Source organism: Neophocaena asiaeorientalis, unplaced genomic scaffold, assembly GCF_003031525.2.
Source record: "Neophocaena asiaeorientalis asiaeorientalis breed wild unplaced genomic scaffold, Neophocaena_asiaeorientalis_V1.1 scaffold330, whole genome shotgun sequence".
NCBI classification, from domain to species: Eukaryota; Metazoa; Chordata; class Mammalia; order Artiodactyla; family Phocoenidae; genus Neophocaena; species Neophocaena asiaeorientalis.
In genome coordinates, this window is record NW_020175667.1 from 63,458 (window position 1) to 74,456 (window position 10,999).

Below are 10,999 nucleotides of genomic sequence, written 5' to 3' on the forward strand. Positions count from 1 at the left end.
TCCTCGCTCAGAAACATATTGGATTAGGCTGAGCCATCATGAACACTAACTAAAATTATGTAAGCATTCCGAAGTTTATATGTGATCAAAATTAATTATTGCTTTAATAAGAAAATGTCCACAAGGTACTTGGGAGAAAACATCAAAACTATCTTAGGTATTTTTATTCCTTCCTGGGGAATAAATAAATAAATTTATTTAGCGTATGGGCTCTCAACCAGGGTGTTGTGACACCCTACTGTGCTGTTATGAGCTGTGAAAAAGGGGCGGGGTTACACTTTTTGCCAGGAATTTATGCATAATTCAAAACATATTTTATCTGCGCCTGTAGGAATGTGAACATATGGGACACAGCATTTTAAAAAAGAGATTTAAAACTACTGATTTAGTGGAAAAATTACAGAATTAAAAAGTGGAAGTGGATATAAATATATTGACCTTTAAATCTCTAGGAAGGAGGTGATTTAAAATATTAAGCATCACATAAAGATTAGCACTAAGGAAACTCAGTGAAAGAGTTAAACTTCTCTTAAGTGTGGGGGAAATTGTAAATCTTTTAGTAAATGGGGTTTTTAAGAGAAATATAAAGCCAAACTTAATGAACTACCCGTTTTGAACCAAGGATACTATAAATAATCCATTAAAGGTGATTGCTATTATTTTGATCTATAAACTCCAAACGGGGTCTGTCTTTCAAAAGGGAGGCAGAAATATCCTTTTATGTGTGCCATTCTGAATCCAGAATTTTTCTTAGAGTTTTACATCGTGATAAGGTTTTTAGAAAGCTTGCTCATTAGAAGCAAGGTGATTTTCTTGTTGAGCTCATCATATAGTTACAGAGTTTAATTTGACTTTGTAACCCAATAAGGTTACAAATCAATTATCCCTGAACCATTCCTTCAGTGATTCGAAATGCTGCCTTTATGTTTATTTGGTTTATATATTTTATCCCAATGGTTTATCTCCATCCTTTTCTTTATTACTGTTCTACATACTATTGAGGTAATTCTAACGCCAACTAGATACCTTACTCAGAATACCCTCTCCTTGTCTTTCTTCAAAATGTGGACTTCTAAAGTCTCTGTGCTTCTATATAAATACAGAAGCATCTTATCAAGTTATATGAAAATCTTTGATAGGATTTTGATTAAAATGAATTTGAATTTTACACCTTTAGGGGAAATTGACTTCATTATGAGGTTGAGGCCTCCCATCCGCAAATATGGATAGCTCTTCATTTATTCTAATCTTCTTTCATGGTCTTTAATGATGTTTTATAATTTTCTCTATAAAATTCTTTTTTTAAAAACTTTTTAAAATTTAATTTAATTTATTTTTTTTATACAGCAGGTTCTTATTATTTTATACATATTAGTGTATATATGTCAGTCCCAATCTTTTGCTAACTTTATTGCTAGCAGTCTAAGAATTTTGGTTGCTGTTATTATTTTTTTTCCTAATTTATTTTTGCTGATTTATAGATACATTATTGATTTTCAGATATTGATACTGCGAATAAGTATTTTTGCTAAATTTCTAAAATTCTGGTAGTCTGTGGTTTTTAATGCAGATAATCTGTAAGTTTTCCTCTTCTTTAGCAATTATACCATTCTCAGCTTCTCTCTCTCTTTTATAACATTGACAAGTAAAAACACTATAATGGCAGGCATCCTAGTCTTGTTTCTAACATTCATTTAATTACCTTTAATTGCATCTTCCTGAGGTTTTTGATAAATAAATCTAATGAGGTTGAGGAAGTCCTTCTTTTCCCAGTTTGCTGAGATTTTATCAAGGATGAATAATAATAAATCTTTCAAATGCCTTAGAATATTTATTGAAATTTTAAGCTTTCTTTTAAACACATTACAGTATATTTAAATATTGAAACATCTTATATTCCTGTATTAAACACTAACTGGCCATGGTATATTTTAAAATACATTACTAAATTTAATTTTGTTAACACTACATTTAGAATTTCTTAAAACTGTAAGTAAAATTAGTTCATAGTTTTCTTGAAATGACGAGAAATATCTGTCATTTTATTTTTCTAGAATTCCTATTAATCTGATGTTGTAATGCCTCAAAACGTCCTCCACACTTTTACCTGAATATTTCATGTGTTTTCTGTTTATCCTTTTATGCTGCACCCTGGGTGAACTCTTCAGCATTTGCTAATTCTTCTGAGAGGTCCAGAGTTCATCCCAATTTTTGATTGTTTAATACAAATTTCTATGATTACATTATTCATTTTCAAGACTTTTTAATTATTTAGTGTTTGTTTCCTTTCTGCCTGTTTTGGTTTCATCATAGGTTATTTATTTTTAATTGTATATTCCTTTTTTATTTAGCTCTGTGAAGATGGTAAATATTTTTCCTGAAATTATTTTTCATCCATTTTATGATTTTAATTTCATCTGGAATGGAAATGGCTTTATTTTCAGATTGTCAATTCAGTTGACTCTCTTTCTCAGCATTCGATCCCTTCCCGTGTTTTGGCTAATGTTGAACGATAACTCTTTTTCTCTTCTCTCTCTGTGTCTCTCTCTCTGTGTCTCTTCTCTGTCTCTCCCTCTCCCACTCCCTTTCCCTTTCACCTCCATCCTCCCCTCTCTCTCTCTTCTCTCCTTCCTGGCCTCTTTACATTTCTCCATTTGGTTGTAAGGCATAAATCTCCAGTCTCTCCGAGGCCCCAGTTAAGAACCAAGGCTTACATTGCTGGTCCAGGGATCTCATCCCAAGGTCATATTTGATGTATTACTGATTCATCACTGAGCCAGCTGGCAGCTTGTTTCTGATCTCAGTGTGCCAGCTGCATTGTTGAATTTTGCTTTTCTGACCTACAGCTTCCTAGAAGCAAGAGCCCCAGCAGCTATGGGTAGGAGATTTTTTTCAACCTCTTTTCATAGCTGTGGGTACTGCTGCAGCCCATGGATTTCAGCACAGAGTTTGCTTTATGTGGAGGAAAGCTATTACACATTAAACCACCAGGTCCAAGATCCATCAAGGCTGCCCGTTTGTGGGCGGACAACTAACAGGTCCAAAGCTTAACCTCCATTCACCACTTTGTGCTTCTGTTAGGTTTTTGGTTTCCCTACATGTTTAGGTATTTAGAGCACAAATGTCTTAGGGCTTACTTAAGTCTTTAAAATTTTCCCAATAATTTGCCATGTGTTTGGAGCAGAAGTTACTTGAATTATGGAACTGTAGAAAACATTGGTTGAAATTTTTAAAGGTAGGCAATGTGAATACAATTCAATCTTAACTTTGCTTATATCTTAATAAAGTATATTTTTAAAGATGAGAACATTTTCAGTGCAACACTCATTGTTTAAAGCAAGAAAACTTTTTCATAATCCAGCAGACCTTTGTTTTGATGCCACCATTATCAGCCTCCCCAGTTATTATGTCTAGAAATTTTCAATATATTAAGTGTATACCTCTTTCCCTTAAGATTGTTTCCAGATGATGCCATAACTAGACCAATTCTGTCTTAAAAGGAAAAAAAAAACATAAGAAGTCAATTCAGTTAAGTTTGCTTCCCAAATACAAAGGGGATTTAACACAGTGTTTACAACGGTTTTAAATGCAAACTCATACATTTTAAAATTCATTATTCCATGAAAATATAAAAACAAATGAACAATATTATTTATTAAGATAAATACTGTAAGCATTAATATGAATGCCTTTATTGTACCTGTGAGATACTTTTGCTGTTTCAAAGCAAACACTGTATTCGTTTCATCCTGAGAGTTCCTCTGTAAGGTGGATAAAACTGCAACTTTACAGTTGAGGAAGCTGAAGTATAACAGATTGTGTTTCTTATACGAGGACATGCACTAATTAGTACTAATTAGTACCCTAATTAGAGGGATACATAAAACTAAAACCTATATGACCTAACACCCAACACAGTTTATTGGTGTCCAAATAGGTCTTTATTTAGTACCTTGAACTTGGTGTCTTCATCATGCTTCTTGAGAAATTGCCACATTTTGTGCATGGCTCCCCAACACTTAGAGTTTTGTTTGAATTCCTGGCTCTGTAATAAGTGCTAAGAATGCCTCTCTTTACTGTCTTGTTCACTGTTGAACACTGGCATACCATAAACTCGTAATCCCAGTGCACGGGATCATTTAGATGGGGTACTGTATAAAGGTGGGTAGATGGTTAGGTGACTTTTCAATGAAAATTACCATTTTATTTTTCCTTGACTCAGAAATCTCTTTATTCCAGGAGGGCTCTATGGACAGCTTATATGAGCCAGTCCCAGAACAACAACCTCACCAAGAGGGAACTTCTGGTAGAACTGATTCTCTTTTCTCACCCTCTAGGGAAAATGGAAACTTACACAACAATCTCTTCATGGTGAGTGAACCTTGAATGGATCACCTCTTCTCTATTATATATTTAGAATCACTTGCTTAATGAAACCTGTTAATACAGCAAAAAGACCCTGTTTTCAGAAAGTTCTTCATTTACTTTTAGTTTCTGCTTTTCTCTTCACTGTTGTCTCTTACATGATTTTGGCTTACTAGTATGAACTACCATTTACAAAGTATGTATTAGGTGATTATGTAACTTAAATCACTTAAACAAAAGCAACCTTATGACAAAGAAATAATTGTATTGTTTTCTAGATGAGGAAATTGCAGGAGAGAAATACAACATAACTTGTTAAAGACTATAAACCATTAAGTGTTAAATCTGGCAAGTAATTATATATATGCCTTGCCTGCATTAGCAGTTTACTGGTAAACCAGGTTTTTGGGGTGGATGCAGGGAACCTGAGATTTGTATAATAGCATTTGCCAGTTTCCATGGTGTGAATGCTCCTACCATGGTTGATTTCAAGCTACCAATGGTTTAATAACAGGCTTACAATACCTGACTATTTAGTTATTCATTCTCTCCAGTGTCAACTCCAGCACACCTCTGGCTGCTTTAAAGTCTGTGCTAACCACTTTACTGAGCTGCTTCTTAAATTTATGGACACACACCATCAACTTACTTACAAAATATTGAGTATTACTAGAATGCAAAGGCAAATGGTTTTTGTGAATTATATTTATAATTACTGGACGCATAGAGTTCTCCGTGCTCTGCAAAGCTGGCCCTGTTCCTGTTTTACAATGCAGGCTGTTTTCTTAGTCAGTTGTGCTGTATTTGTGTTAATCCCATTCTAATAAACTTGTGTGGCTTCTATTGTGACTTAGGACAATACAAAAGATCCTATGTCTGCAGCAAATAAAGAACTTCTCTATACTTGTAGATTTAGATGCCACCTCTTACCCTTGCAATCACACATTTCCCCAATAACAAAAGAATAATATTAACTACACTAGATGATGTTATATATGAAATTATCTGTGTTGATCCTTACAATAAACCTTTACAGAGGTTTAGAAATGTTGAGAAAGGCTAAATAACTTTTCCAGTTAAAAAGAGGATGACCCAGGATTCAAACCCAGATATTTTTTTGCTCTAGAGAAAGGGTTAGAGTAAAATACCTTCGAGTTTTGTACTTGCCTGTACAGCTACCAGTTTTATTCTTCGGGGACATTGAAAACTTATTTTCCCAGCTTCCAGAATGTTTCTGTTTCCCAGAAACTTAGATCAACTAAAAGGTAATGTACTGTAAGTTAGTAAACAAGTTCAATAATAAGTTTCAGTAAGTAAATATAATTTAAAAAATTTAGTGCAGTGGAAACTCTTCCCTCAACTCTATATACTTTTTAATACCCAGAAGATATTGATGTTGACAGATATGCTTAAGAGGAAGCAGCAATACATTTTACACCTTAATGTGAGAGACAGAGAGAGACCATTTACAGTGATACTGTCAACTGACATTGCAAAATGTTTGGAAGCATTTTTACGCTACAATTGAAAAGAAAAATTGAATAGGCTGAAAAGCCTGAAGATATTTCCTTAAACACGTGAGTTTAATAAGTATGCATGAAAAATAAACAAGTTCATGGCCAACGATTCTAATAGGATTGTTATCAAACTTCATCTACACTGCAAAAGTAGATGAGAATAATAAAAACATGGTTTAAATTGCTATAGCTCTCTCTCTTTCTGTCTGTATATTTCTGTCTGCATATATAATTAAATACTGAGGTATATATATACATTTTATATATACATATATAATATATATATACATTTTTTCAGTTTCTTTTCCATTATAGCTTATTACAGAGTATTGAGTAGAGTTCCCTGTGCTAGACAGTTGGTCCTTGTTGGTTATCTATTTTATAAACTGGTTCAATTATTGATTCGACTATTCAATTGTTGAGTTATACCAGTTGTATCAAATTATCATTGATACCTACTTTATTCCTAATTAAAATGATTCCACAGCTTGGATAAAACAAGGTTAGTCTTTTAATAATGAAATTTAGTGATTTAGAACTTTCCTTCTGACTTTCCATCTAAGCCTCTGAAGAATGGATGCTTTTTTTCTCCTACTATTCTCACTTTCCTTTTTTTTCAAGGAAAAAAAGATTTGGACCAGTTTTAATAGAATTGGAAATAGAGTCTTCTTTTGGATTAATGTTCTGAAAATACTATGAAAACATCTCTAAAGTTAATGGAGTTATTCCTCAAGTTCCGAGAGTCCTCAGCCCAAATGTATTTGCAATTTTAATTTTACTGGAAAGGAGAGGTGCTCTCAAACTTAAATTCTTTACACCCAACCCGACAGCATATCTAGTTGTTACAGTGGAAATTTGTAGCCCATACTAAAAATGTCATTTGCCACATGAATTGAAAAGAAAAACCAAAATGAAAGAAGAATCCTAGGCTTCTTGGCTTCCCTTAAAGCTATTTTATTTATGCATACTTATTAGGAGCTTTGCTATGTGGAAAACACCATGTTAATCAAAATGAGGAGTTACACAGATGGACGGAAGATGCTCCAGAGTCCCAAAGCAGATGATCAGTTGTAGACCAACTGCACAATTAAGGATAGAGAAGGCATTTAAGGGAAAGAAGTTAATGTTGGGATTTTAAATGAAGAACATCAAAAATATCTAGTTTACATTTTAATTGCAGTTCTAGGAGGGGCTGGTAAGGGAGAGATGGTCTAAAGAGAAATTGGGTTAAAATGAGACTTTATTAAATTTCATAAAGATAAATAATAAGAGATCCACTTATAGTATATGGCAAAGCCAGAGAGTTTGGGAGGTCTTCTGCCAAAACAAAAAAAAACCTAGCTATAGAATTTGACAGAGTGAATGATCCTGCATCTAAATAAACATGCTGGAAGAAAATAGACTAACATACTAGCCTCACTGGAGATCGACTACTTTATCATTACATTGGTTAAAATGTAGGCTGTCACTCCTTGATCCTCTACCTATTTTAGCACCTCTTTATTATGTCTGAAGCTAATAAAGGATCTTGAATTAGAAAAAAAGTAAGAATATAAAATGTTTGTACCTCTGCCAACTGCAGTTAACAGGATCAAGCCTGAATTATCAGGCTTGCCATCTATATTGATTGAAGTTAGCAAATAATTGTCAATTTTCCACTTCATTTTGTATCTCATAAATTAAATTGGTAAGATATTTGAACCTTTTCAAAAATGAGCTTAAATGTGGAACAGGGGAAATGTCTCTATTACTTGTATGTTGCACAAATATTCATTCAATGACTACTGAATGAATGGATCAGTGAAGGTTCATTAATCAAACTAAGGAAAGTCTTAATAATGCAGAATGTATGATGCAGTGTCATACGTGAGCCCTGGAGCTGGGCAGATATGAATTCTCATTCTAGCTCTGCACTTACCAGCTATTTGACTTGGGAAAGTTGCTTAAATTCTCTAGACCTCAGTGTCCTCTTCGTAAAATGAGGAGAACAATCCTAGGTATGGATTCAGCTTAGTTCAGTTTCAGAGAAGAGCATTCCTTCTTGCTACTGAGCACCGGGGTTAGAAGGGCAAATATGTCACTGTAGAGCTGCGGCTAGAACTACTGCCCCAGGCGGCCTGTGTGTGTACTGCCCATGAGCTAAGAACAGCTTTTACATTAAAGCAATTTTTTTTAAAACAAAAATAGAGAAGACCATGCCATAGAAACTGTATAAAAGTATATATAAGTATATATATATATATATATAAGTATACTTTTAAAAGAAATATAAAGTATAAAAATACTTGAAGATAAGCAGTTATATACTTTTAGGAAGAGACAAGACCAGAGGGAACAAGTATATTAACCAATGAGGAGGCTGAGATTAATGACTTGTCTGAAATGAGGGATGGAGTCAAGACTGCAGCTCTGGCTTCCCAAATATTAATGTTCTTTGGCCTTTCTGTCCCAAGCATATGTGTGTGTGTGCTATGCATGTACGTCTTTGCAAGACTTAGAGAGAGTAGGAGAGGCTGAGTGTGAGAATATGTTTTGGGGAGATGAGAAGTGGAGAGGAGGGGAAGATAGGAAGATAAAGAATCCAACCTTTTTATATGCACATTAAATACAATCTGATATATATATATATATATATATATGTGTGTGTGTGTGTGTGTATATATATAAATATATATAGGACATAGCAGAGAGAACTTGAGATGGGCAATGAAGGTAATAAACTTGAGTTTTATTCCTTCTCCCCAGGTAGCTGAGAACTGTGTATCCTTGAGAATGTTTTTGAACTTCTCTAACCCTAAGTTTTCTGAGCAATAGAATATGGATAAAAATGTCTGTCTCTTGGTTTCTAGTGAGGATCAAATGTTAAAACAAACATTAAGCACCTGGCAAAATGCATGTTAATGTTCATTTTCCTTCCTTCTACAACCCATCACACCAGAGCAGAGTGATCCTTTAATTTAATATCCTTGATTAAATGACTTTAAGTCGAACTATCATTTGAGCTTGGATGTCGTTTTAAAATAACTGTTCAAAATAATTTGTAATCAACACTCCTTACCTAAAAGCATCGATTTTTACCAGGCTGGACAAGAAGAAGCAACAGGATTTATTGTTCCGTGCATTAGAAAACCCAAGATTTTAATCTCCACAAATTGCCTCAAATCATGAACACCCATGATTTGAGTGCATTGTTTGACATACATTTGAGTGCAATGTTTGACATACATTCCTAGATTTCCTTCCATGTGTAAATAAGAGTAAACAAGAAAATCTATCACGGTGGCTCTTGTTAGCCTAATTTATAATTCAGGTGCTGGTTTTTTCTGGGGGGGTCCATTTTAACTTAAATATTTTAAAATGCAAGTTTAATTTTTTAATGTACTCACATTCATCAACATTCTGCACTGATAAAAAGCACTGGAGAAATCAATTAAATTGTTCCCAGCTACCAGATGTTAATAAGAGCGTAATATTCATATTTTTATGAATATGTTTTAAAGACATAGTTTTAAAGACAAATGATACAATACATGTGTAACAGTTGGTTAGAGCTCAGCACTAATGAATGATACAATACATGTGTAACAGTTGGTTAGAGCTCAGCACTAATGAATGATACAATACATGTGTAACAGTTGGTTAGAGCTCAGCACTAATGAGGCTAAGGTCAAGGGTTTAATCCCTTCCTGGCCCGTTAGTTTTGCTCTTTTCCACAGCCACTGGCAGGATCTATGGCCCAGCCTGCCATCTTGGCTGTGAACACCACTGATCATTAAGGAATCTGGGTTGGAGGATGAGGCAGCACCGGCACAAAACCATTACCCGCTATTGGAAGAGCGACTGAAGGGAAGAACGACCCAGCTGATCAGTAGTTTATCTGCCCACGAAGAGTTTCCTTCACTATAATCAGTCTTCAGGCGACTAGTGCAATTCTCGGCTCTCAACTTAGGAGAATTTATGGGGCAATGGTAAGGACCTTAAGAGAGAAAACTGAGGTCTTGCCCTGGCTTTGTCCCTAAATAGCGCTGAATAAGTCATTACACTATCTGGTTCTCTGTTTCCACCTCTGTAAGATAATAAGGTTAGACTAGATGGTCTCCAAGGTCCCTTGCTGCTCTAAAATGGTTCCATGTGTACGCTTTAAATTTTTTTGGAAGGGGGAGTGTTTTCTAACCTAAAACACTATTATTCTCCTTTTGGAACTGTGGAAGGCAGACTTTTAAGATGGCCTCTAATGAACCCTCTTGTATAAATCAGGGCTCTGAAGAGGAATAGAACTGATAGGATGAGGATATATAGAAAGAGAAATTTATTTTAAGGAATTGGCTCATGCAAATATGGAGGCTGGCAGGTCTGAAATTTGGAGGGCAGGCCAGCAGGCTAGAGACTCAGGGAAGGGCTGATGTTGTAATAAGAGTCAAAAGGTAGTCTAGAGGCAGAATCCCTCTTCCTTGGGGGGCTACAGATTTTTTGTCTTAAGACCTTCAACTATTGAGATGAGGTCCAGCCACACTATACAAAGTAATCTGCTTTACTCAAAGTCTACTGACTTAAATGATAATTTCACTTGGTGTTTGACCAAATACCTGAGTTGTGTGGCCAAGCCAAGGTGACACATAAAATTCACCGTCACATCCGCCTCTGGTATTTACGTCTTTATGTAATACTCACCTTTCTTTGTGTGAGACTTGATTCCAACAGAATTTGGCAAAGGTGATAGGAAGTCACTTCCATGATTAAGTTATAAAAGACTATAACTTCTGTCTTGCAAGAGGACTGTCTCCATTGCTTTCTTGCTTGCATGTTATGGTGAAGCAAGATCCCATCTAGAAGAGGCCCAGGTGAGCAGCATTCAGCCTACAACCAGCAAGGAACAGTGGCCTTCATTTTAACAGACTTCAGAAAACTGAATGCTGCCAACAATCACTGAGTGAGCTTGGAAGGGGATACTCTCCCCAGCTAAGCCTTTAGATGAAACCTCATACCTTTGGGCCAATAACTTGACTGCAAGCCTGAATCAGAGGACCCATTTAAGTCATACCCATATTCTTGACACACAGAACCTGTGAGATAATCCATGTATATTGTTTTAAGGCATTCCATTTTGGAGTAATGTA